We start from the raw sequence: 27,304 nt of genomic DNA, 5'->3' as shown, positions 1-27,304 counted from the left end.
CTAGTGATAAAGAGTTTTGCAGACGACAAAAATGAAGGACCATAAAGGACAGGTAGAAAGACTGGTGACAACAACTGGTCCGGTCTTGTTTTAGAGGAGAGTTGCAAGGCTTTGATCTGGTATTTTCCGCACAGTACGGCGATGGAAATACCACAACTTGACGTCACCACACAGGAATTGTGTTGTTTTCATCTGTGACATATGAGTCTTCTAGGTCAGATCATGCTTCGATCTGCCTTTGCGAAAACGTCGTCGACTGTGGTGCGCATCAATTGATTTTGGAATACTGAGTTTTCGATATAGATTCAGAAATCTATCTCCTGCTTTTATGCAGGGATTAGTATTGATTCTCTTCACGCCCAGAGGTGTGAAGCATTCGAGAGCAAAGCACCTTGCAATCGCCATCCCCGCGTAACTGAACCTACGATACTGCAGATGAAAAAGGGAATACGCCATCTCTGAAACACTGCATGCATTGCGAAGAACCAAAGCGATTACAGCGCCTCGAGCATCTCTACTCTGTAGTATTCAATATCTCACTGTCTGATACATACGATACTCTTTCCATTATCGCGCAATCACAATTTTCCCTCCATGACCTTGTCAAAACCGTAATTTTAAGTCGATTTTTTCTGCAAAATTTCTTTAGCGCTTCTGGCCTGACATCCGCCAATATCGACGTAATTGTTTTAAATACACGTGGACCGAAGAATTTCCTCTAAAATTTCTACAATTAAAATTTCCGCGCATCCAATTTGCGTATACTTACCTATGAATTACAGCAATAAATTTCTCTATAGCTGCGAGGGATAGCCGCGCGGCCTAGGGTGTCTTGTCACGGTTCATGTGGCTCCCACCGTCGGAGGTGCGAGTCCTCCCTCGGGCATTGGTGTGTGTGTTGTCCATAGCGTACGTTAGTTTAAATTAGATTAAGTAGTGTGTAAGCTTAGGGACTGATGACCTCAGCAGTTTGGTCCCACAAGACCTTACCACCAATTTCCAGTTTCCCAGTTTCTCTATGCAGTGACTGATTTTCCAAGCTACACAATAGGGGGTTTATCATCCCACTGCGTTATTTTTATTGCGGATTCTAGAAAATTAGGCCACCCTCTGTAACACGTGAACTGTAATAACAGCTGACACTGATAGTTCAGATTTTGATACGCTCATCAGGCCTGAGGTTTCATCGGTGTTAACGGCCCATGTGGAAAATCCTTAAAATTTGCAGAAATGGTCTTACCACACACTTGTGGCTGTCGCCTTCAGCAAGCTACAGATCACATATCAATGTACAACATCTCGTGCAGCATGTGCCATCGATGTCAGGCTCTGAAACCGCTTAGATTGTCATATTTGTATTATTTCCTTTTCTGTACCACTGTCTTAATGTATACCAATGTAGAGACGTAACGAGGTCTTAACATTTTTTTAAATAGCAGTTAATTTATTGAACCGTGACGGCTTTAATTTTGGCGGGCATGTCACTAACTCCTTCTACAGCCGATATCGAACCTGGTCATCTGCCAGGGATAGGATCTTTGGTCGAGGAGTGTATTATTGGGTATGGCGGGCCGTGGTATCGGCGGTTAACGGAGGCGATGCGACTGGCGAGTTGGTTTTTGCGGCGCTCCTGCTGCCCAGCTGTGGACCTCGTGAAGCCGCGAGTTGTTAAGTCGGTCGCACCCAAAGTTTTCCACCTGGATTAAATGTTGATAGCGGCGCGTTGCTCCGTGTGCAACCTGGTCAGCAAGCATTGTGCCAACTCTGGAGGCCAAACCATTAGCGCACCTGTAGATCACATGGGTTGATTGAGGGCAATAACGCTCCTGCTTGGAATCCTGGAAGTCATGGCTCCTTCGCACCTGAGTGAAGTTATGTGTTGATCTTTTATTAGTACTTGTTATCGTAAGCCCACATCTGTGTTAATGTTGAATTAGACTCATGTTCATTACGCCTCCGAGTCACTGTGTGGATGCTCATCAGAGAGTGTAACGGATTTTAATCTGTTTCTTCCAGATCATATTCTCTGCAAGCGTGTCAAAACTCTCTGTTGTAATTGGCACTGCAGTATAGTCTGAGTTAAAGGCAATGTACTGTTGAAAGAAGGTGTTCCCTGGTATTTGGATTTGCAGGTGGTTGTAGTTCAGGTCGTCAGAATTCATGTAATATTAAGGAGCGTCAAGTTCGTGAGTTGCATGTGTAGCCACTTCCGCAATACGTTAATATTTCCTACATCTCAGATATTGTCGTTATTTGAGCAGATTACTGGTTCCTTTCTGATGCATGTTGGCAAGATAGTTCTGGCAGCTGACGACGCGTTCCTGTTCCCTTGGTCCGGAGCAGAGTCGTGTTTTATCCCCCCCCCCCCCCCCACCCTGCGGCGACGCTTCCGTCTTCACACGACGTTTAGGTATGCCCGCAGCAAGGCGCCTCTTCCAGTTGCCTCGTGCTAGCTCAAGTTCAGCAAATTATATCGTTTTGTACTTGCTACGATGGAGTGCCGTCCAATTAATTCCGAAACCCTTGATCTACTCAAATATTGAAAGCTGAGCCAGCACACAAGCCTTAATGTGTGATTTGTAAGTCCGAAGTTCCTTATGGGTATATTTACCCTTTAGCTACTTGTTACATCTTGCAGGTCCTATTTTACTAGTTCTGGAGTGTGTTAAGTTTTAATGAGTACGAACTGTTGAGTTTTTATCGACAGTCATTAGCTGACTCCACTAATTGTCAAACTTGCGTGGTTGCAGCCGGTTTGCTGTGATAACTGGTTGCTGTAGTTTGCCACGTTTCTTGTACTTAGAGGGATTGTATATTTATGTAAGGGTCGTTATTAATGTTTGCGCTGGTCTGTACTGGCTGAGAGTCACATTTAAATTGTGTGCATTCCCAGCTTTCCTTGTATTTTGGGGGATTTTTGTATTTGTTTAAAGGTCATTATTAATGTTTCTGCTGGTGTGTACCACCTGGGAGTCACATTTAAATTGTACACCTTCGCAGCTTTTATTGTATTTTGGAATATTGTTTATTGTATTGCTCAAGGGATTTTATTAAGATTTATAAATTGTTAAGGGCTTTTCCAACAGCCACAATCAGTGGTGTGACTTGTTACCCTTTCTGTATGTTGGGTGGGTGTCGCCTATTTGTTTAAAGTTTTTCCCGTCCTTGGGATTTGTTAGTACTTTTAGTGGCAGTCATTTGTAATTCATTTTACCGATAAAACTTCGTTTGTTGAACCGGCTTGCGGTCACACATAGCTAGTGTGACTCACTACTTGTATTTGGGGACTTAAATGTATTACTGGTTTTAAGTCCTGTTCTTAATGGTATAATTGTTTTTGTTAATGAATTGATCCTGTTCATGTTCTTTAAATTATTGTGAACGTTGCTATTCATTTTTTGACGAAGTTTTCAATTTGTAATCATAATAATGCTAAGCAATAAAGTGTATTCCGTGAAATGACAAATGGCGAAATGTGTGGTTCCACCTTCCATGTGTTTTCCCTGAAACTTATCCTGACCCTTGTTTATCACGTATAATGTTATTATGTATTTGTATATTTATATCCTGTATGCTGAAGTTTGATGCTTCAACATGAATAACAAAAAAATAGGTGTTAATAAACCTTCCATCGAAGATGGAAGGCATTTTGTTTGTTTTTGGGGAAAATGAAATCAAATATCGTTTTCCGTGACGCATCTGTCTTTCTCATAGCAGTCCCTTGGCAGTCACGTCAGAAGCGACGATACAACGTCTGCCGCTAAGTAATTCTTTGATATTTTGTCTGCAAATCGTAAATTTATTGAGTAAAACGATGCCATTCAATGAATACAGTTGCAGCGTATGTGACAACTGGATACATGACGTCTTCATTCCTCCCTCTCGCTTTCATCTGTTCTAAAAACTCATACGGCTATTCAGGGAATCATTTAATGGTTATTTCACAACCGCTGCCGAACACGTTGTTCCTCAGAACATAACTATCAAAAAAGTCTCTCTCCTCGCCGAAGCAGACTACTACGTTTCATTACACTTTTTTTGTCTCATTCTTCTTCTGTTCCTTATGTTGTACAAAAAAAAAAATTATAGCTTTGAAGTTGAAAACTAGTACACAGAGCGTGTTCGGAAATTTAGGGTAGTTAGTCCCTAAAAATTAGATATTCTTTATTAAAAGTTTTTATTGATGGTTTTAGTTTTCTGGCAACCACTCTTCCACATTATCGCTGATCAGATTTAAGCACTTTTCATGATTTTCTGGTCATTTATAGCCACAGCTTGTAGTAATTTAGAAATTTCAACATATTCCGCCTTGACTGTTATTAAATGTATTCATTTGCAACCGCGATTCAGGCCTATTGTGCCATTGTGAATCGACAGCTGTAACAGGATAAATTTATGAAAGGGCAATTCAACCTTAAGAACATATTTTGCTCTGAAAAAATTATAAAATACAATTTATGTCGCTGATATTCTACCATTATATATCCTTGGCTTCACAATAGCGCATTTGCTGTCTATTATGTCCACATCTTGCTCGATTCGACTTTCAGTATGGAAATCGAGCTCTTTTAGTTCTTGTGTTGTGAAAATATAAGTGACCCTAATACCAAAGACAGTTGTTTTTGCTACCCGTATGACAAAGACAAGCACACATGGATGAAATCTCGGGCTTTCATCCGCATCAGGCAGCTATACATTAGGGCTTGCCACGGCCTGACAATCTTCAGCGTGACAAACAAAAAGAGTGTGCGGGCGGCCGGCGGGCCGAGGCTCGGCCTGTCACACGGCTTTTCTCGGTCTTTCTCGGAAGTACCGAAACAACACGACATCTGATTTAGCATTGTACGGCGAAATTCTGCGGCCGACACAACTCTCTGAGTTCGGTAGAATCGTGGTGTCAGCGCTGTTTACCCTTCGCTATTTGTTCGTGGTATGACCTATATCTCTAACGTCGATCAGTTGTAGACTTTTGGAACACGTATTATGTTCGAGTATAATGACTTTTCTGGAGACTATAAATCTACTCTGTAGGAATCAGCATGGGTTTCGAAAAAGCCGCTCGGCCACCCCGGCCGGTTTGTGTGGGATCCGTACCAGACAGGGTTGATAGAGGATCCAACGGACAGCTTCGTTACAGGATCATTTAGTAATCGCGAAAGAGTTACGGAGATGACATAAACTCCAGTGGAAGACTCTGCAGGAGAGACGCTCAGTAGCTCGGTACGGGCTTTTCTTGAAGTTTCGAGAACATACCTTCACCGAGGAGTCAAGCAGTATATTGCTCCCTTCTACGTATATCTCGCGAAGAGACCATGAGGATAAAATCAGAGAGATTAAAGCCCACACAGAGGCATACTGACAATCCTTCTTTCCACGAACAATACGAGACTGGAATACAAGGGAGAACCGATAGAGGTACTCAAGGTACCCTCCGCCACACACCGTCAGTTGGCTTGCGGAGTATGGATGTAGATGTAGATGTAGAAGGACGTTCCAATGAGGTACTCTAGCCATCTGTCGTCACAATCCTTTAAAATAAATGTGTATGACAAAAGGACGAGAATTCTCAGTTCGCATTGGCGACAGGTACTGCTACGACATTACCGTAGAAATAATTTAAACCTTAGAGAGCAAAGAATTTCAACGATAGACAGATGGGATTCATTGTCCTGTACATCAAGAAGCACGTTGTGCGCAACTTGCAGGCATGGAGCAAATGAAGAAACTAACCATTGGTAAGATTTATAAAGTTGCATCCATTACTCCATTTTCAGCTGCAACAGTTTTCAATACAATTGAACGAAGTGTACGAAGACTTCATATATCAGTGCAAAGTACGTTGGTTAAGTCCAGGTGCATGCCTGGAGAGATTTTTCTATTTAAATGGAGCTATTGTTGAGTTTATGAAAGAAAAAATAGTAGAGGAACGAAAACTAGAACATCATAAATGGATTGCAGATTTTGCATTTTAAGTGGACTTGACTGCACCTATCCACAGTAAGAGATTGGAAGATAACTTCTTTCTGATTGGATGTGGATGCATTTAAAAAGAAAATCACACTGTAGAAGAAATACCTTTTGACAAAACAATCCAGTTCTCTAAGATCACTGGCGTTAAGGAAAGCGCGTGGTTTGAATTTTCGCCTTGCAAGAATTACGACGAGGACACTTTCAATCTTACATCTGTTTTCGAGATCGTTTGCCATTTCACTTGACAGTGTCTCTGTGCACGTGCAGGTGTAGCTCATGACCTGCAAGCTAATTCCAGTTTTAGCAACAAAACTAGTTGCGTTAAAACTATAGAGGACGTCTACATTGCTTTTCTCAGACAGATTTTCCAAATCTCCTTAATAAGATTGCAAAATTGCTACAATATTGCGATCGACGTATTTGTGCGAAAGACCTTTCTCCGATTATAAAACTAACGAAGTCACGAGTGCGTGGAAACGTAGTACCTGTTAGTGTGCCGATAGTTTGTACCAGATAAAAATTGTGTTATGTCTTCAGCGCGCTAAAAATAATTAATTAATACTGGAAACGTGTTTTTCTTGTAGTCTACGTTGTTGTGAAATGTGAAATGTAAGGAAGTAGTGTGCCGTACGAGACTGTACTGACATTTAAATGCGGGGAATTAACTGGTTTCCCCTCTTTCCTCTCCTCGCAGTATGGTGGGGGGGGGGGGGGGGGGGGGGGGGAATATGAAATGCCGCTGAGTGCTTTGGCACTCAGGTTCGGGCGTGGCCCGTGAGCAGAAATCTTGGCCACCCCTGCTATACCTCCAGGAAGTTTCGTCCGCATTGTCCCTAGCTGTTGACAAGAGGCAGCTGACTCAATGTTCGACTTTTTATTGTTGCTTTGTCTTCTGTAGGTAGAACAGTCTCTATGAATTCTGTCCCATTTTAGAGTCAACGTCTTTTCTGAAATATCAGGTTACTTCGTAGTGGAGAGGAGGGATTTCCAACAGGGAATGATGCTACAAATTACTAATGCACTACGTTTTTGAGAAGAGCTAAAACCAATTCCACTTTATATCTTTTTATATCTTGACGTGCAGTTGTCTTTGATGACACAATTGAATATGAAAATATGCTTGAAACAGTCCAGTAGTGCCAAATAAAGCATTCATGTAAACCAGTGATTGGCAAAGTGGTCTATATCGACTCCATCTTGCAAGGGGCGCATGTTAGCGAAAAAATTAGGGGTACGTTAGGTGTAAATAGTGATTCATGATAGTGAATCCCATTTTGGCAGCTCGCAGCCAAAATTCCGAATTCTTCTCGCAGAGCTGTGTACGTTCCTGTTCGTCTCATTGGCTAAGAGAGACGGTGGAGTAACTGTTTATTTTCACACACCTGCTCTCAAAATTCAGTGGCATTATTATTTATCTTTCTACCTCCGCTCTGTAAAGTACTACGCCTTCTCCTTCTCTGAGGAGTGGAAAGCGAGATGTATTACTTTGCGACAAAAGAATCATTTCGTAGAGGCTCCGTGCGCAAGGTTCTGTGTTAAATGGCTTAGGTTGGCAGCGGGCAGACACGATACATGTGTGGGCTGAAGTAGACTGACCTCTACTAACTTCTATCGGTACAGAGCGAGGAAGCCCTCGTTCATCTCTTTCAGAACAGATTATAGTTAGGTAACATACAAAATGAAAGTGAACGGCTGTCATTTTGTTTGGTAGTGCCGGAGAGAAGTTAGCAAATTATTTTTTTTTATCAAATTTCATCTGTGCAGAGATGCACCGGTCATAACTTCATATTGAGACGGTTAGTTCTGACTGCGATGTCTTTTCATATGCACATGAAGAGCTTAACTTTTGTTTACAGACAACTGATACTAACATATCAGATTCTAAAAAGTAATATGTACAATATAGTGTTGACTATTTGAAGTTCGGCTTCATTCCAGCACTGTTGGACAAATGATTATCTATGTCTCTTTTATGATATGAAGTTTTAAGCTATGACGTTATGAAATAATCCAAGCTGGGAAATCATCTCGTAATGTGTCACCGTCATAAAATAGGTTGTTTGTTGTTGTCGTCTTCAGTCCAGAGACTGGTTTGATGTAGCTTTCCATGCTACTCTGTTGTGTACATAGTTCCGCGCAGTCAGCACGTACACAACTTTCCCACTAGAGCGCGCCCCGCTAAGCACAACAGCGCAGGCGCAGCGCTCGTCCGTCTCCGCACTACGAGATGGCGCTGTCTTAGAGACGGACCAAATTCTGCTTCCACCGATCCGCGTATTAATATGTAATGCAGCCAATGAGATTACTGCTAACGTAGAACCATTTCTCGTCGCGGATCACACTCGCACAGTGATACCTGAACGCACAAGGTATTATAACGAGTGTACAGACCTCCGATTAGCCAGTCTGCATTAGTCTGCATTTGTCTGTACCAGTCTATAGTCAAGTTTCAGTCTGCACCTAATAAGATTATCATATTCCTGTACATAGCCATGAAGATAAATGTATAGACACTTTGTCAAGTGTCAGAGATATATGAGAAAAAGATTAACGTACCAACACCAAAGGAACTTCAGATTGTCAATTGTAAACAGCACCCAGAATCAAGTTACGTAAGGTCTATGCTTTTTATTATTTTAATAAATGTGTGTGAAAATTAATCAAGTTCTGTTTAAAGTTGGTCACCGTCAAGCTGCTACTCTAAGCGTGCAAGTGACATTTCTATCATCTGACCTAACGGCAGAAGATAAACATTCCACGATAAGACCACGAGACATATTGCTGACGCTCGCCTACTTCGTTAGAGTGACAAGTCAAATTATCTGATGGTGTGTGTACCGAAGGTCTTACAGTACGCACACCACATATTCTATCCTGTGCAAGCTTCTTCATTTCCCAGTACCTACTAAAACCTACATCCATCTCACTCTGTTTAGTCTATCCTTCTCTTGGTCTCTCTCTACGATTTTTACCCTCCACGCTGCCCTCCAATACTAAACTGATGATCCATTGATGCCTCAGAATATGTCCTACCGAGCGATTCCTTCTTCTAGTCAAGTTGTGCCACAAATGTCTCCTCTCCCCAATTCTGTTCAGTACCTCCTCATTAATTATGTAATTTACCCATATAATCTTCAGCATTCTTCTGTAGTACCACATTTCGAAAGCTTCTATTCTCTTCTTGTCCAAACTATTTATCGTCCACGTTTCACTTCCATACATGGCTACACTCCATACAAAAATACTTTCAGAAACGACTTCCTGACACTTAAATCTATACTTGATGTAACAAATTTCTCTTCTTCTGAAACGCTTTCCCTGCCATTGCCAGTCTACATTTTATATCCTCTCTACTTCGACCTACGTCATGTATTTTGCTCCCCAAATAGCAAAACTCATTTACTACTTTAAGCGTCTCATTTCGTAATCTAATTCCCTCAGCATCACCCGATTTAATTCGACAACATTCCATTATCCTCGTTTTGCTTTTGTTGATGTTCATCTTATATCCTCCTTTCACGACACTGTCCATTCCGTTCGGCTGCTCTTCCTGGTTCTTTGCTGTCTCTGACAGAATTACAATGTCATCGGCGAACCTCAAAGTTTCTATTTCTTCTCCATGGATTTTAATTCCTACTCCGAATTTTTCTTTTGTTTCCTTTACTGCTTGTTCAATATACAGATTGAATAACGTCGGAGAGAGGCTAAAACCCTGTCTCACTCCTTTCCCAACGACTGCTTCCCTTTCATACCTCTCGACTCTTATAACCGTCATCTGATGTCTGTACAAATTGTAAATAGCGTTTCGCTCCCTGTGTTTTACCCCTGCCACCTTCAGGATTTGAAAGAGAGTATTCCAGTCAACATTGTCAAAAGCTTTCTCTAAGTCTACAAATGCTAGAAACGTAGGTTTGCCTTTCCTTAATCTATTTTCTTAAGATAAGTCGTAGGGTCAGTATTGCCTCAAGTGTTCCAATATTTCTACGGAATCCAAACTCATCTTTCCCGAGGTTGGCTACTACCAGTTTTTCAATTCGTCTGCAAAGAATTCGTGTTAGTATTTTGCAGCCGTGACTTATTAAACTGATAGTTCGGTAATTTTCACAACTGTCAACCCCTGCTTTCTTTAGGATTGGAATTATTATATTCTTCTTGAAGTCTGAGGGAATTTCGCCTGTCTCATACATCTTGCTCACCAGATGGTAGAGTTTTGTCAGGGCTGGCTCTCCCAAGGCTGTCAGTAGTTCTAATGGAATGTTGTCTACTCCTGGGGCCTTTTTTCGAATTAGGTCTTTCAGTGCTCTGTCAAACTCTTCACGCAGTATCGTATCTCCCAATTCATCTTCATCTACATCCTCTTCCATTTTCATAGTATTGTCCTCAAGAACATTGCCCTTGTATAGACCCTCTATATACTCCTTCCACCTTTCTGCTTTCGCTTCTTTGCTTAGAACTGAGTTTCCATCTGAGCTCTTGATATTCATGCAAGTGGTTCTTTTTTCTCCAAATTTTTTTAATTTTCATGTAGGCAGTATCTATCTTACCCCTAGTGAGATATGCCTCCACATCCTTACATTTGTCCTCTAGCCATCCCTGCTTAGCCATTTTGCACTTCCCGTCGATCTGATTTTTGCGACGTTTGTATTCCTGTTCGCCTGTTTCATTTACCGCATTTTTGTATTTTCTCCTTTCATCAGTTAAATTCAATATCTCTTCTGTTAGCCAAGGAATTCTACTAGCCCTCGTCTTTTTACCTACTTGATCCTCTGCTGCCTTCTTCTACTGTATTTCCCTCCCCCCGCCCCCCCCCCCCCCCATTTTTGTCAATTGTTCTCCTATGCTCTCCCTGAAACTCTGTACAACCTCTGGTTTAATCAGTTTGTCCAGGTCCCATCTCCTTAAATTCCCACCCTTTGCAGTTTCTTCAGTTTTAATCTACAGTTCATAACCAATAGATTGTGGTCAGAGTCCACATCTGCCCTGAAAATCGGTAAAGACTTGAAATACTTTCAATTAATTAAAGAAAACATTCAATAGAGACCCACAGTGGAAATTATTTTTGTTTCAACGTCACAGAGAAATGATGATAGTTTGGAGGCGTCTCACAACATTCGCTACTTATATCAAAATATGGAAAACCGCGTACCATCGGAGACTAGTTAATTTTTCAAGCCTTCGAAGAAAATTTAAAAACTGATCTATGCAATAAGTTTAAATACTTAGGATAGTTTATGTATTCCTCAGGAAGCTGTGAAGCAGCTATGGATTGCAGGATTCAGTAGGCAAGAGAAGCAATTAAAACGCCAAATGGATTTCTGTGGAGCTGGGCAATATCAGAAGAAATACGTAAGAGGATGCCATAAACGGTGGTTGAAAATACACTCCTGGAAATTGAAATAAGAACACCGTGAATTCATTGTCCCAGGAAAGGGAAACTTTATTGACACATTCCTGGGGTCAGATACATCACATGATCACACTGACAGAACCACAGGCACATAGACACAGTCAACAGAGCATGCACAATGTCGGCACTAGTACAGTGTATATCCACCTTTCGCAGCAATGCAGGCTGCTATTCTCCCATGGAGACGATCGTAGAGATGCTGGATGTAGTCCTGTGGAACGGCTTGCCATGCCATTTCCACTTGGCGCCTCAGTTGGACCAGCGTTCGTGCTGGACGTGCAGACCTCGTGAGACGACGCTTCATCCAGTCCCAAACATGCTCAATGGGGGACAGATCCGGAGATCTTGCTGGCCAGGGTAGTTGACTTACACCTTCTAGAGCACGTTGGGTGGCACGGGATACATGCGGACGTGCATTGTCCTGTTGGAACAGCAAGTTCCCTTGCCGGTCTAGGAATGGTAGAACGATGGGTTCGATGACGGTTTGGATGTACCGTGCACTATTCAGTATCCCCTCGACGATCACCAGTGGTGTACGGCCAGTGTAGGAGATCGCTCCCCACACCATGATGCCGGGTGTTGGGCCTGTGTGCCTCGGTCGTATGCAGTCCTGATTGTGGCGCTCACCTACACGGCGCCAAACACGCATACGACCATCATTGGCACCAAGGCAGAAGCGACTCTCATCGCTGAAGACGACACGTCTCCATTCGTCCCTCCATTCACGCCTGTCGCGACACCACTGGAGGCGGGCTGCACGATGTTGGGGCGTGAGCGGAAGACGGCCTAACGGTGTGCGGGACCGTACCCAAGCTTCATGGAGACGGTTGCGAATGGTCCTCGCCGATACCCCAGGAGCAACAGTGTCCCTAATTTGCTGGGAAGTGGCGGTGTGGTCCCCTACGGCACTGCGTAGGATCCTAAGGTCTTGGCGTGCATCCGTGCGTCGCTGCGGTCCAGTCCCAGGTCGACGGGCACGTGCACCTTCCGCCGACCACTGGCGACAACATCGATGTACTGTGGAGACCTCACGCCCCACGTGTTGAGCAATTCGGCGGTACGTCTATCCGGCCTCCCGCATGCCCACTATACGCCCTCGCTCAAAGTCCGTCAACTGCACATACGGTTCACGTCCACGCTGTCGCGGCATGCTACCAGTGTTAAAGACTGCGATGGAGCTCCGTATGCTACGGCAAACTGGCTGACACTGACGGCGGCGGTGCACAAATGGTGCGCAGCTAGCGCCATTCAACGGCCAACACCGCGGTTCCTGGTGTGTCCGCTGTGCCGTGCGTGTGATCATTGCTTGTACAGCCCTCTCGCAGTGTCCGGAGCAAGTATGGTGGGTCTGACACACCGGTGTCAATGTGTTCTTTTTTCCATTTCCAGGAGTGTATGCTAACAGACGGTGCAGAAGGATGGACCCTGGGGAAGCAGCAGAGTACAGGCAGTAGAGATGGATGGAACAAGTAAGGCAGTCAGGGTATCCAGAACAGAAAGGAGAAGAAATGAAGAAATTAGGGAGATAATGTATGTGGAACAACAAGTCGTGCAATGAACTGAGACTACAACTCTTCACTTGTCTGGCAATAAACGGCGATTGCGGCAAGAATGATGGTTAAAAGTAGTCCTCAAATGGTCGCCGCCGGGAAGGAGGAAGCGTAGACGGCCGAGTTTAACGTGCAGAACGGAAGTACCTCTAATGATGAGGAAGAGAGATATGAAAGAAGAAGACCGCCACGATCGTGAAAGCCGGCACTGGGAATACAGGATAACTGCTGAAGAGTGAAGACTTCCTTAAACGTAAGTAGTATCTACACAGACCTGACTATGATATACTCAAAAGAATTCCTTTTATTAACAATAGAATTAAAAGATATATTGATGAAATAAGTTAAGATGTTGAGAGCATCTTGTGTAATTATCTCCAAACGATCCATTCCTCCATACAACAAGACGAGTCAACTTTATCAGGTAATGAAGCATTATTACGGGGATATATTCATTTTATTATGGACCAAGAAATACGCGAAGAATTATGACGAGAGACAATAAATGTGAATCAGTATTTAACGTTTTGAAAGATCATTTCCTGGAAAACGTGATCCCTTATCAATAATTACATTAGTGAAGGAAATGGCCGCGAATTTTTTCAATTTCCCAATTTGTTACGCATAATCGTCGAGGTTGTGGCAGGATGATGACGATTCAACCTACATTCAATATTTAAATATCCTTTAGTCAGACTTTGAAACTAGGTTTGTGGAGATATCGCACTGGATTATCGGCCCACACAGCGATGTTAAAGAAATGGATACGTATTACAAGAACAGGTGGGAATAAGCACTGATGGAGAACTTGAGGTATGTCTTTGAAAAGGATATCAGCAATTCTGGCTTCGGAGACGCATACCTGTTACTTATCCTTTATTGCGGGCTACTGCGAGAAAATTTTTGACAGCTATTCTCGTCATATCTGGGGGAAAGTGGTTTCATTGTGGTTGCAAATCTTGTTAAATAAAGCAAGGCGTATGTTCTCTCCCTTTATTGTTATTTCCTTCCCTCAACTCGAGGGCTAGAGTGGGCCAATTAACGGCAAGTTGCTGCTCTCCATCCGATAGCTTCTGCAAAATATACAGAGACAAATTACAGTTAAAACTTTGCAATATGTACATGTTTTTAAGAGCAATGAAGTGGGCGGTGGTACATTGGAAGTTTTAGATAAAATTTGATTGTCTATCCTTAAAATACAGTCAATTGGCGATAGTATTAGTAAAATGGAGCACTTCCCTTTATTGAAACTGCAGGAAATCAGCGACCAGCACCTGATTCTCTCGCGTAGTGCTAAATACTTATGACCCTTACGATTTATCATGGTATACGCAAACCTTCCTCGTAAATAATTCTATTATTATTGCATGCAAATCGCTGCAGTAGTTCCGTAGAGTAGCTCCTGAGATTAGCCTTCACATACAGACCAAAAAAACGCGGCAAGAGATTTTCATTTATAATATGTATAGATAACCAACAGGGGAGTTGTTTTGTTGAAATGAGAATGTTTTCGAATTATGTAAAATGGCAAAATAAAGGTTTCGGAGGAGAATACCGAACCAAGAGGAGGTGCTGGGGTGATGCAGAGCCCTGAGAAGAGAGTAAGAGGGGTACTATGTTAAAGGTGGATGGATGGGTAAATATCTGCACGGATTTATTGGTTAGGTAAGGGGAGGGGGCTAAAGTTGCGTTGGGATACGATACGGAGCGTGTGTAGGCGTATTACTCAGGGGTTGCGTTGGTCAGGCGCGACAGAGTACAAGTGTTGAAGCGAAACGACAGGGTGGTTGGTGTCATGTTTTTAGGAAGTGTAGAAATTTCGAAGGTGTACAGTGTCGGAGAAAAGAGAGCGGAAATTATAAATTTAGAAGGATTGTGGACAAATACGTAAGACGAAGTGTGGTAGGCGTTCGAAGATAAGAGGGAAATTTTGGAGGAGCAGAAATCGAATTGGTCGGATTAAACAAAAGGTAATTGATGAATTCAACAGTGACGTGTTCCCCAGGAATTACTTCCCATTTCGCCATATTTGACACCATGGAGAACAGCTTGATATTTTACGAAAGACTTCGTATAGGATGACACGTGTTATCAACTGCTCTCGAGAAATTTTGAGCCGTCAGTAACCGTTGGTAACAAACTACCAATTTTCAGGAGGGTATGGCAATTACATCTTGTCTTAGCTATGTCACATCCAAAAATTTAAAATGGCACATATTTACTCTCTCATTTTCCATTAGTATGCTGCCAATGATACATTCACTGGAAGAAACATTTACTATCGGCAAAAGACAGCCATCATATTGGCACTTTTTAGTAATGAGTTCACTTTTCATCATAATTTTGTTTATACCTGGCAGAAAATTCAAAGCGCTTCTGGTCGTATGTGAAGTACGTTAGCGGCAAAAAACAATCAATGCCTTCTCTGCACGATAGCAATGAAGATACTATCGAAGACAGTGCTGCCGAAGCAGAGTTACTAAACACAGCTTTGCGAAATGCCTTCAGAAAGGAAGACGAAGTAAATATTCCAGAATTCGAACCGAGAACAGCTGTCAAAATGAGTAACGTAGAAGTAAATATCCTCGGAGTAGTGAAGAAACTTAAATCACTTAATAAAAGCAAGTCTTCTGGTCCAGACTGTACACCAGTTTGGTTCCTTTCGGAGTATGCTGATGCATTAGCTCCATACTTAACAATCATATATAACCGTTCGCTCGACGAAAGACCCGTACCAAAAGACTGGAAAGTTACACAGGTCACACCAACATTCAAGAAAGGTAGTAGGAGTAACCCACTAAATTACAGACCCATATCGTTAACGTCGATATGCAGCAGGATTTTAGAACATATATTGTGTTCGAACGTAATGAATTACGTCGAAGAAAACGGTCTATTGATCCACAGTCAACATGGGTTTAGAAAACATCGTTCCTGTGAAACACAACTAGCTCTTTATTCACATGCAGTGCTGAGTGCTATTGACAAGGTATTTCAGATCGATTCCGTATTTCTGGATTTCCAGAAGGCTTTTGACACTGTACCACACAAGCGGCTCGTAGTGAAATTGCGTGCTTACGGAATATCGTCTCAGTTATGTGACTGGATGTGTGATTTCCTGTCAGAGAGGTCACAGTTCGTTGTAATTGACGGAAAGTCATCAAGTAAAACAGAAGTGATTTCTGGCGTTCCCCGAGGTAGTGTTGTAGGCCCTTTGCTGTTCCTTATCTATAAAAAGGATTTGGGAGACAATTTAGGCAGCCGTCTTCGGTTGTCTGCAGATGACTTCGTTTATTGACTAATAAAGTCATCAGAAGATCAAAGCAAACTGCAAAACGATTTAGAAGAAATATCTGAATGGTGCGAAAAGTGGCAGTTGACCTTAAATAATGAAAAGTGTGAGGTCATCCTCATGAGTGCTAAAAGGAACGCGTTAAGCTTCGGTTACACGATAAATCAGTCTAATCTAAAAGCCGTAAATTCAATTAAATACTTAGGTATTACAATTACAAACAATTTAAATTGCAAGGAACACATAGGAAATGTTGTGGGGAAGGCTAACGAAAGACTGCGTTCCATTAGCAGGACTCTCAGAAAATGTAACAGACCTACTAAGGAGACTGCCTACACTACGCTTGTCCGTCCTCTTTTAGAATAACGTTGCGCTGTGTGGGATCCTTACCAGATAGGACTGACTGAGTACATTGAAAAAGTTCAAAGAAAGGCAGCACGTTTTGTATTATCGCGAAATATGGGAGAGAGTGTCACAGAAATGATACAGGATTTGGGATGGACGTCATTAAAAGAAAGGCGTTTTTCGTTGCGACGGAATCTTCTTACGAAATTCCAATCACCAACTTTCTCCACCGAATGCGAAAATATTTTGTTGACACCGACTTACATAGTGAGGAACGATCACCACGATAAAATAAGGGAAATCAGAGCTCGTACGGAAAGATATAGGTGTTCATTCTTTCCGCACGCTATACGAGATTGGAATAATAGAGAATTGTGAAGATGGTTCGATGAACCCTCTGCCAGGCACTTAAATGTGATTTGCAGAGTATCCATGTAGATTTAGATAGTTTACACATCACACACTAGTGAAGATCCTACACATAGTATCTCATCACAAGTAATTCAGTCTGATGTAACCACATGTGAGGAGATATATTTGCTCCATGGGAGCTTCAAATACACAATTGACCACGAGATTTGTATTTATTGAGTTAAATGTCAGGATATGTTAGTACAGCTGTCAGCGTTATTTACGAAACAAAGCAATCTAAATCATGCATCAGCTTTACATGAATGAATGACCGAAGAAGCTGTACGGAAACTACAATTGGAGCTGCAGAACATTCTTTTAAAAATGACATAGGAGTAAAATATTTACATATTTGGACAACAGTCCAACATACCGCAGAAGTTTTGTAACAGCAAACACACACACAAACACACGCGCACACAAATTACCGAGGGAAGTGTTTCAGCTCGAAGGCTAACAGCGAATATAAATGGTTTTAAAATAAGGAGGCATGTTTTCTCTACAACCCATTAATTTCCCTCATCTGCAAAACACGATTGCATACAATCGATATTGCAATGGTTTCGCAACGAGTATATGATTATAAATACTGACAGCAAAGAAAATAAAATACGGTACTGGAAATTTCTGGAGGTATACAAGGTGAGGTAGCTAAGACAGTCCGCTTCGAATATACGCAGAATGAATATATATACCGAGGTGCGGTTTTAAAGAAGTTATAGTGGACAATATGGCGAATTTCCTGAGGTTCGCAAGCAATTTTTGTCATTTATAGTCGCCGAATATTTTTTCCAGTGGAAATTTATATTATTTTCTGTTTCAGTTGAAAGAAGCTTCTAATAGAACTTCGACATAAGACGTATGGGACTGTGTAACGTAGCAAATTAATCCGAGTCTTTAAACCTTGTAGCGGAGTAAGTGATCCTGAAGTGTGTCCTTTTTTCTAATGAAGCACTATGAAATATTTTTCTATCTTCTTCATACTCCGAATACAGACTTGTACCGATAATAGTCTACAATTATACCGTAAAAATCTCAGTTCAGTATCTCCAGTACTTTTCGAAACACAAATTTTTACTTAGAATCTGAGATTAACTTGTTACTTCTACGAAACTGAGTTATGGATTGCTTTCATTTATAATATCAATTGAAACTACAATCGAAAGGATTCAGTTATTTTTCCAGAATTTCTTTATTTCAATTACAACAGATTTCTGATGCAATGGTAACCACTTAAAAATTGTTAATTAACGATGTCTTATTGGGTGAGTTCTGTGGACAGAATGAGACGGTACATATAGGACATACGTAAAGTTTGAATGTTTTATTGTATCCAGAACTATGTAAAATATACGCGTGGGAAAATCCTTGTGCAATCTGGAATCATGTGGAGTATGTAACGAGAGTTCTAGCGTACATGCTTTTGTATAAAGGCAGCCAGAAGAAAAGTTAGATGTCAAATCAATTAGAGTTTCATTTCTGTGAACAATCCGTAGTCTGTTTTATTAAAATTACATTTGGTTTCGTAACTACAAAATTTATTTTATAAAATGTGTTGTGTTATTCTATTGGATGACTTTCGGATTACCGCGAGTATTTGAGGAATGGAACTGTCCCGATTGGCTGCCTAAATCATCAACCGAAAGGAATCAAGTATTTCCCGCACTTTATGTAGTGGTCAGTGATACAGTTCTGTTTGTCGAGGAGTAGCTCGTGAACCATCATATTGTACAGATCAATGTGAAACCGCTGCTCGCTAATTTTTGTTAAGATGAAAGAAATCTTACGTTCTATCGCTCCCGTTATCAGAACTGTAAAGCAGTTTTAGTTTAGAAACATCGTGGTGAAAGTCTGCAAAATTTTTAATGAATTTATTTACGTGTGATCTTCTGTTTGAACTTCAACTCCCCTATCGTCTTTTTTAAATAGCACGAGACATAATGGTGGGCACTTCTTTCTAAGAAGCCCACTTAACGACTTGATAGAAGTACCTTGCGACCATCTGTGAATCAATGAATTTATAGGACGAGCAAATTATTCTGGTCGAACTGACAAACTTTTGACTGCTTTAGTGAGAAACTATGTACTTAAAACAGAAACAAACTTTCACCAATAACAGTCTGGCAGCAATTTTACTACTTGTTTTGGAGGCAATAAAGCCTAATTAAGTGAACTTTGAAACAATTTAAAGCAAGTTTATTGTAGTATCTCAGACGCCCGATATTTTTACGAACTTTCAGACGCTGCCTGCAAGCTTGAGTTATTTGGTCTTTGTTTGGCAGGTAATCAGTCGAGTTTTCTTCAGCGTTGCTTTTGTCGGCATCTACCAATGCAGAGCGAAGGGACAAAGAAACCTATCGAGGTAGATGGTTTGAACTGTGGCGGATGAGGAGCTATAACCTACTGCGCTGCAATTTGCTTAAATAGCATCAAGATAATAGCACCACACACTACAGCCCCGTTGTCAGTAGGTGTTCCACAAAGGTCTGCCTTTAATACCAGATGTAAGCAAACATGTAACTCAGGGATGGTTCTTGTGTTTACCTGTGTACTTAAAACCCATATACACTGAAGCGCCAAAGAAACTGGCATAGGCATGCGTATTCAGATACAGAGATAGGCAAACAGGCAGAATACAGCACTGCAGTCCCAACACCTATATAAGACAACAAGTGTCTGGCTCAGTTGTTAGATCGGTTACGGTTGCTACAACGAGAGGTTATAAAAATTTAAGTGAGTTTGAACGTGGTGTTATAGTTGGCGCACGACCAATGGGACACAGCTACGATGAAGGTCCTGCAAGAACAGGGCCAAAGACGACTGAAGAGAATCGTTCAACGTGACAGAAGTGCCACCGTTTCGCAAATGGCTGCAGATTTCAGTGTTGGGCCATCGACAAGTGTCAGCGTGCGAACGATTTAACAAAACATCATCGATATCGGCTTTCGGTACCGAAGGCTCACTCGTGTACCTTTGATGACTGCACGACACACAGCTTTGCGGTTCGCCTGGGTCCAACAACACCGACATTGGACTGTTGACGACAGGAAACACGTTGCCTGGTCGGACGAGTCTCGTTTCAAATTTTATAGAGTGGTTGGACGTGTACGGGTATGGAGACAGCCTCATGAATCCGTGGACCCTGCATGCCAGCAGGGGACTGTTCAAGTGGTGGAGACTCTGTAATGGTGTGGGGAGGTGTGCAATTGGAGTGATATGCGACCCCTGACACGTCTTGATACTAAGCCGACAGGTGACACGTACGTAAGGATCCTGTCTGATCACCTGCATCCATTCATGTCCATTGTGCATTCAGACGGACTTGGGCAATTCCAGAAGTACAATGCGACACCCCACACCTCATAATTGCTACAAGGAACACTCTTCTGAGTTTAAACACTTACGCTTGTCACCAAATTCCCCAGAGGTGAACATTATTGAGCATATCTGGGATGCCTTTCAATGTGCTGTTCAGAAGAGAAGTCCTCGTACTCTTACAGATTTATGGACAGCCGTGCAAGATTCATGGTGTCAGTTCCTTCCAGCACTACATCAGACATTAGTCGAGTCCATGACACGTCGTGCTGTAGCACTTCTGCATGCTCGCAAGGGCCCCATACGGTACTAGACAGGTGTATCAGTTTCTTTGGCTCTTCAGTGTATACGACAACCAAAAAAGTGAAAACTAACAGTTTTCACTTTTTTGGTTGTCGTATACACTGTAGAGCGCTGCTGTTATATTCCGAAGAGTATCCAGATCGTGCCAGGGACTCACGATGTGTCCTTGCAACGTAAAAAAATGTAGCATCTCGGAGTGTGGAGAATAAAATACGCCAAGGAAGAAGCAGAGCAACTGATGAAAGAAATGAAACAAACATTTCAGCCACATTAATACACAATGCATAGGTGACAGAGGCATTTCGGAAGTACGAGAGGGATTCACCAAACGAGTGTTCTGCGAGCACTATAATGGTTCAAATGGCTCTGAGCACTATGTGACTTAACATCTGAGGTCATCAGTCCCCTAGGACTTAGAACTAAACTAATCTAAGGACATCACACACATCTATGCCCGAGGCAGGATTCGAACCTGCCACCGTAGCGGTCGCGCAGTTCCAGGCTGGAGCGTTTAGAACCGCTCGACCACCGCGGCCGGTGCGAGCACTATATTCTCTCCCATTTCATCTTCTTCACATTTCACTGCACATACAGCTTCGTGATAATGACTTACAAAACTAGTTACTGGTCTTACGAAAATTGAAAAATTTTGCAGCCGATGTACGCAGCATTTTGTTTATGGAAGATTCATCATTTACAAACCAAGCGCAGTGAATCTTTCAAAAGTCTCTGGGATACTGAAACTTCTTTATTAAATGAATTTTTTACTTAAATTGCAATTACTGGGAGAGGGTGAAACTTCTACATTATTTCAAACTCCCTGGCAGATTAAAACTGTGTGTTGGACCGAGACTCGAACTCGGGACCCTTGCCTTTTGCGGGCAAGAGCTCTACCAACTGAGCTACTCAAGCACGACTCACGCCCCCTCCTCACAGCTGTACTTCTGCCAGTACCTCGTCTCCTACCTTCCGAACTTTACAGAAGCTCTCCTGCGAACCTTGCAGAACTAGCACTCCTGAAAGAAAGGATATTACGGAGACATGGCTTAGCCACAATCTGAGGGATGTTTCCAGAATGAGATTTGCACTCTGCAGCGAAGTGTGTGCTGATATGAAACTTCCTGGCAGAGTGAAACTGCGTGCCGGACCGAGTCTCGAACTGCCGACTTCGAGGCTCGGTCCGGCACTCAGTTTCAATCTGCCAGGAAGTTTCATATCAACACACACTTCGCTGCCGAGTGAAAATCTCATTCTTCTACATTATTTGATTCTGAAACTGCCGAGTGAAACTGAACGTACTGAACATGCTTTCACTTTACTTATTCTTATCATCTCAACACTGACCCACAATATTCTAGAGCAACGCAATTTGACTGCTCAAAAATGATAGCCTGACTTTAAATAATTAATACAAAAGAATGGCCCTGAATTAGAAGAAATCCTAACGATAAGGCATACATATCATAAATCAATTACCTCACAGAAAATCTTCATTACACGAACTACAGGAATGCAGAAAACACCAATAAATAAAAGATTCTAACTACTGAAGGCTCTAACTAGTAATAGGCATGTGGTTAGCAAAGGAAAGATTTTGTTGCAGAGCAAGCAATATATTTACCAGATTTTACCTTAATCAAGTGACAAACAGTTCAAAAAAATAATATAATCATCAGTAACAAATCTCCATGACGGATACACATTCAGACCGTCTAGTCGCGCTATACTGCAAACCTCCAACACTGCTAATTATTAACCTCTAACCTCCATCAGTGCTGACTACTCACTCCCAAACTTCCATCACTGCTTGCTGTACACCTCCAACTGCTAGTCCGACCAGCCACAGAGTCTCTTACAGAGTACACATAGCGCTGTCAGAGTTATTAATGCAGAGCGCTATATAGCACTGCCTACATACAAACACATATACAGCCTAATTACAATACCACATAGCGTCCAAATTTATCACCCGACCTTGGGCGCCAAATATGTACTAAGTGGAGAATTCTTTGATCTCTCGGATTAAATGACATGCCATTACTAATTATATTGCTCCACGTAGGGAAACAGTAATTAAGTGACATCAATAATTAGTTGAAACCGAAAAGCAAAAGGTAAAGAGATTAAGGGACTGATAAGCGAGTGGAACAGATTGTTTACGTGAATGAAACATAAATAACTCCATTTATGTCAGTACCTTTTACGCCCAAGACGAAACTAGAGAAGAGAAAAAAGAATTACTATTATCAGGACCGATTTGACTGGCAGCGGACATAAGTCATTTATTAAGGGGTAGGAGAGGGGGTGGTGGAGGAATGAATCATCGCACCATTCTTCTCAGTCATTCGTCGTGCGGTGACGACGCCGGTCACACCGGGTCGGTACGGCGCGTTGCCTTGAGCGGCGTCGGCGAGTCGGCAGCCGTCACCAGAGACCCACTGCTTTACGGCCGTTGTCGCCGTGCGTTGCCGCAGCCGACGCAGTGATACCACGGTGATGGGCGACGGGTGTCCTCTTTCTTCCGTGCTGTCTCCTCGACTGTCCTCTTCCCTTCTCCTCACTCTCTAAGCTCACCAAATCGTTGAATTTTTCTTCCACTCGGCGTTATCACTCTCGGACTAAATTTGCAATGCCGCTCAATCGCCGTTCCTTGATCACGCTTCCCAGTGAAAGGTACTAATTTCCTATCTTGCGTGGGCTGGTGTGTGATTCGGGAACGGGCGTCTTTCTCATGTTTTTACTGTCAAGTCTGTTCCCAGCGTTGTTCACAGATTGTTCCGATGTTTCTCTGCATTATTTAGTTGCTGTGAGAGGAGCCACACACCACTTCTTTGCAACTGCTATCTCTGCGTGAGGCCTGGCCAGTCTCATGTTTGTCTTTCGTCTGAGAATATGCTGGTGTTCGTGATTTGTAAACAACCTCCTTACTGTTCAGCAAACATTTTTCTTAAGCATGCTGGCTGCTTCCACCGACCTGTAGTTTCAAGCACCTTCCTGTGCATATTTTTGGCGCTTTGAGTCTACGCTCCCTTCCAGTGTCCGCTGGAGTTCCTCAGTTATCTATGCATTTTGCATTTCGAACCAGACCCTTCGCAATACGTCCTTCCTTAAGCAATGCTAAGGTACCTGCCGGGCTATCCCGCGTGTGTCTGCAGAATACGCCTCAGCCGCTTGCTGTATAGTGCCCGACTTTCCCGTCGTGCGGAGCTGGTGGCGCTGTGAGTCGACGAGAGTGGCCACTAGCAGAAATATTACGCAGATCCTTGGGATGAGTGTTAAGCTTTTGATATGGAAGTTCGCGAGTCACGTCAGAGTGGCCATATACGTTCACTTGGCCCGTCGCACACACACTTCAGAAAGAAAACAAAAATCCTTACTCACCAATAGCAACACAAACGTTTGACTCGCTAATGTTGGCTTTGTGAGGATATTGCGTAGTCAGTTGTGTCCTAAGTTGTCATACCAAGTCAGCTATTTACACAAACTTTTGCCTTTGATAAACAGATACAAGAAACGTGCAAATACATGAAGATAAAAAAAAATAAACCGTACATGAGCAACAAAATATCACATTGCACGTGGTGGTAACGTCAAAGACATACGTAAACCATGTACAACATAAACATAGAACCAAAACGTGTGAAAATAAAAATAAACCATGCACAGTAATCTTGTTCATCACGAATATATAGCTCAGAAAATAAAAATGCTATACACATGCGAGTAACATATGTTTAAGACATGTGAAACAAAAGTTAACCTTAACGGTAGTTATGTTCGTTAACGAACTCTACAAATTGTCACAAAATGGGTGTCAGTTCTGACACCTGGTCATTCAAAACAATACGTTTTTGATAACATACTTTATTGGACTGCCATGAGCCAAGAGTGGGATGGATAACACCTCAATATTTTTACCAACAGTGCAGTACGTTCTTCTTCGGTGAATTTGATTGCCCTCAGACAACAAATGTAATGATCAGACTGGTGCTTTCTTTTCTGCCACAAAACCTATAGTTATTATGTAAAACGTACATTTCACCTGTCTTTGGGAGACCTCCTTCCTATTGACTATGTTTAATTGTGTAAGTTGTGCGAGCCACGTTAAAGGCTCTAGCTTGTACGTAACTTTGAATACTCGAGTAATTTTCACCTACCCTTCAGTTTTAGCACACACAGTATTCTTAACATGTTTGTACCATGTATCATGCAATACTTTGCAATGACAAAATTTCTTCCTCGCCGACCGTGAGCTGCTCTTAGCGTGTCTCTGTGTGCTGTCAGAGAAATCTCATCAGATATTGGTGCATGTGGAATTCCCGCCATTCACACTTGTGTCATTTCTTTCTTAAGAGTACGACATGATGAAAAAATGAACACATAATATTAGTATTGAGGATACATGGAAAAAAACATGCATGGAAATAATGCACTAGCGTTAGTTACATTACAGGGGGTATTCAGAAAGTAAGGTCCGATTAGGCGCCAAATGGAAACCACTGTCAAAATCCGATGGAACTTTGCATAGATGTATTGGTCAGTGTCTGTAGTGTGCCTGTCGATTGCTTCACGTCACTCTTTCCAGTTTAGAGCGCAAAGTGATCACGCAGAAATTCCTAAAACAACAGTGTCTCCCACCATGTATGTGGATCTGGTGAGAGATTTCACCCGAAGCTATGCAGCTCATATAACATAAATGTCATGCGTTTCCTTCTTAAAGACAATTCTCAGCTGCATTCTGCAGGGCAATGAAGACGTTCCTGCTGCGTTTTTCGATGGGAAGTGTTTGATCACACAATATAGACCTTAATTGGCTCCCTCTGACGTTCGTCCCTGCTCACATGAACCGCAGGCTACGAAGACAACATTTTGGCACAAACAACGAAAGCCAGACCAGCGTAGAGAATTGGCGGAAAGCACAGGCGGCTGCTTTCTGTGATGACGGTATTGGGAGGCTTATACAACGCCAAGACAAATGTCTAAGTCGGAGCGGCGACTATTTAGTGAGGTAGCTGGAAGGTGTGGCTAACTGTTGCGAATAAAAATTTTTTGATTTTCCCTGTGGTTTCCATTTCGCGACCGATTGGACCTTACCTTCCGAACAACCACCGTACAACTCCGTAACGGCAGGCGTTACGTTATCACATGCAGGCTGCTCCTCTCAGCTTCGCACTGCGCGTTATTTCGACACACGGAGGAATCCCATGCTCACACACTTGCAGCATATCACTTTTACTCATTCACACTATCAAGGAACCCGTTGAGCGCGAGCTCACAAAAGGTCAATGATGTTTACGGCTTTTGACGCTCCGCGTATGTCTGCCGTGCGACAACAATATTAAACTTCCTGGCAGATTAATACTGGGTTCCAGTCTCGGTCCGGCACACTGTTTTAATCTGCCAGTAAGTTTCATATCCGGCCGGCGCTTCAGTCTGGAACCGCGCGACCGCTACGGTCTCAGGTTTGAATCCTGCCTCGGGAATGGATGTGTGTGATGTCCTTAGGTTAGTTAGGTTTAAGTAGTTCTAAGTTCTAGGGGACTGATGACCTCAGATGTTAAGTCCCATAGTGCTCAGAGGCATTTGAACCATTTTTTGAAGTTTCATATCCGAGCGGTCTAAGGCGCTGCAGTCGTGTACTGTGCGGCTGGTCCCGGCGGAGGTTCGAGTCATCCCTCGGGCATGGGTGTGTGTGTTTGTCCTTAAGATAATTTAGGTTAAGTAGTGTGTAAGCTTAGGGACTGATGACCTTAGCAGTCAAGTCCCATAAGATTTCACACAGATCTGAACATTTTGAAGTTTCATATCAGCGCACACTCCGATGCAGACTGAAATTTCATTTTGCATCCACAATATTGGTTGCTAATGGTGCTAGACTAAAGGTATCCTATGGCGAACACACCTTGAGGCTACGGAGCGCGGTTGAACTGCTTAGTCAACGAGTAACTCACAATAGTGCTACAGTGCTGGTGATGTTGATACAAAACAGAGCAACAGCAAACATAAACAAAGCAAACATTGCGTTATATCTACAACAGCTGCTGAAGATGACATTTCGTCATAAAGGAACCTAAGGAATTTCGCAGAGTGAGATGGAAATGGTAGCTCAAATATTAGCGTTTCTGCAAGATGAATCAGAGGATGCGAGCAGACAATGTTCATAGGGAGTACAACGATGACGATACGTACGTAACAACTGAGAGAGATAGTAAAACAGGTGTCGAGCCAAGTAGTTCATCATCCTTGTTGGACAGGGAGCCACAAATCCCGTCTCCTGCGAAACGTAATAAAGGTCAATCATTGTCCAAGAAGCGGGTATCAAACATAATTACATACATGGAAGATCATTCACGGCGTGGACAGATTTCGAATGAATCCGCAGTAGTGCGTAAAAAAACTACGCATATTCAAGGGAAGACAAAGTACACTTGTTACAGAAACTGGTGTTTGCATGTTTCAAGGATGCTCGGTATAGTTTACACGGTTTGCATGATAGTGACGTAGTGTGTTATGCACATCAGACTCCGCACGACTTGGATTACAGTGATTTCAAGGGAAGGAATTTTACCAGCTATTGGCGAAAAGCAGTGCTCACACCGTAGTCGTAGTTCTCTTACGCCTACTTTCCAACTCTTGCCTACTGTGCGTAACTTCAAACAGTGCTACAGAATTTTGAAGACGTATGATAACGAAATACGAAACAAAGCGTCA

Source organism: Schistocerca serialis, chromosome 8 (assembly GCF_023864345.2).
Source record: "Schistocerca serialis cubense isolate TAMUIC-IGC-003099 chromosome 8, iqSchSeri2.2, whole genome shotgun sequence".
NCBI classification, from domain to species: domain Eukaryota; kingdom Metazoa; phylum Arthropoda; class Insecta; order Orthoptera; family Acrididae; genus Schistocerca; species Schistocerca serialis.
This window is presented reverse-complemented; position numbering follows the sequence as displayed.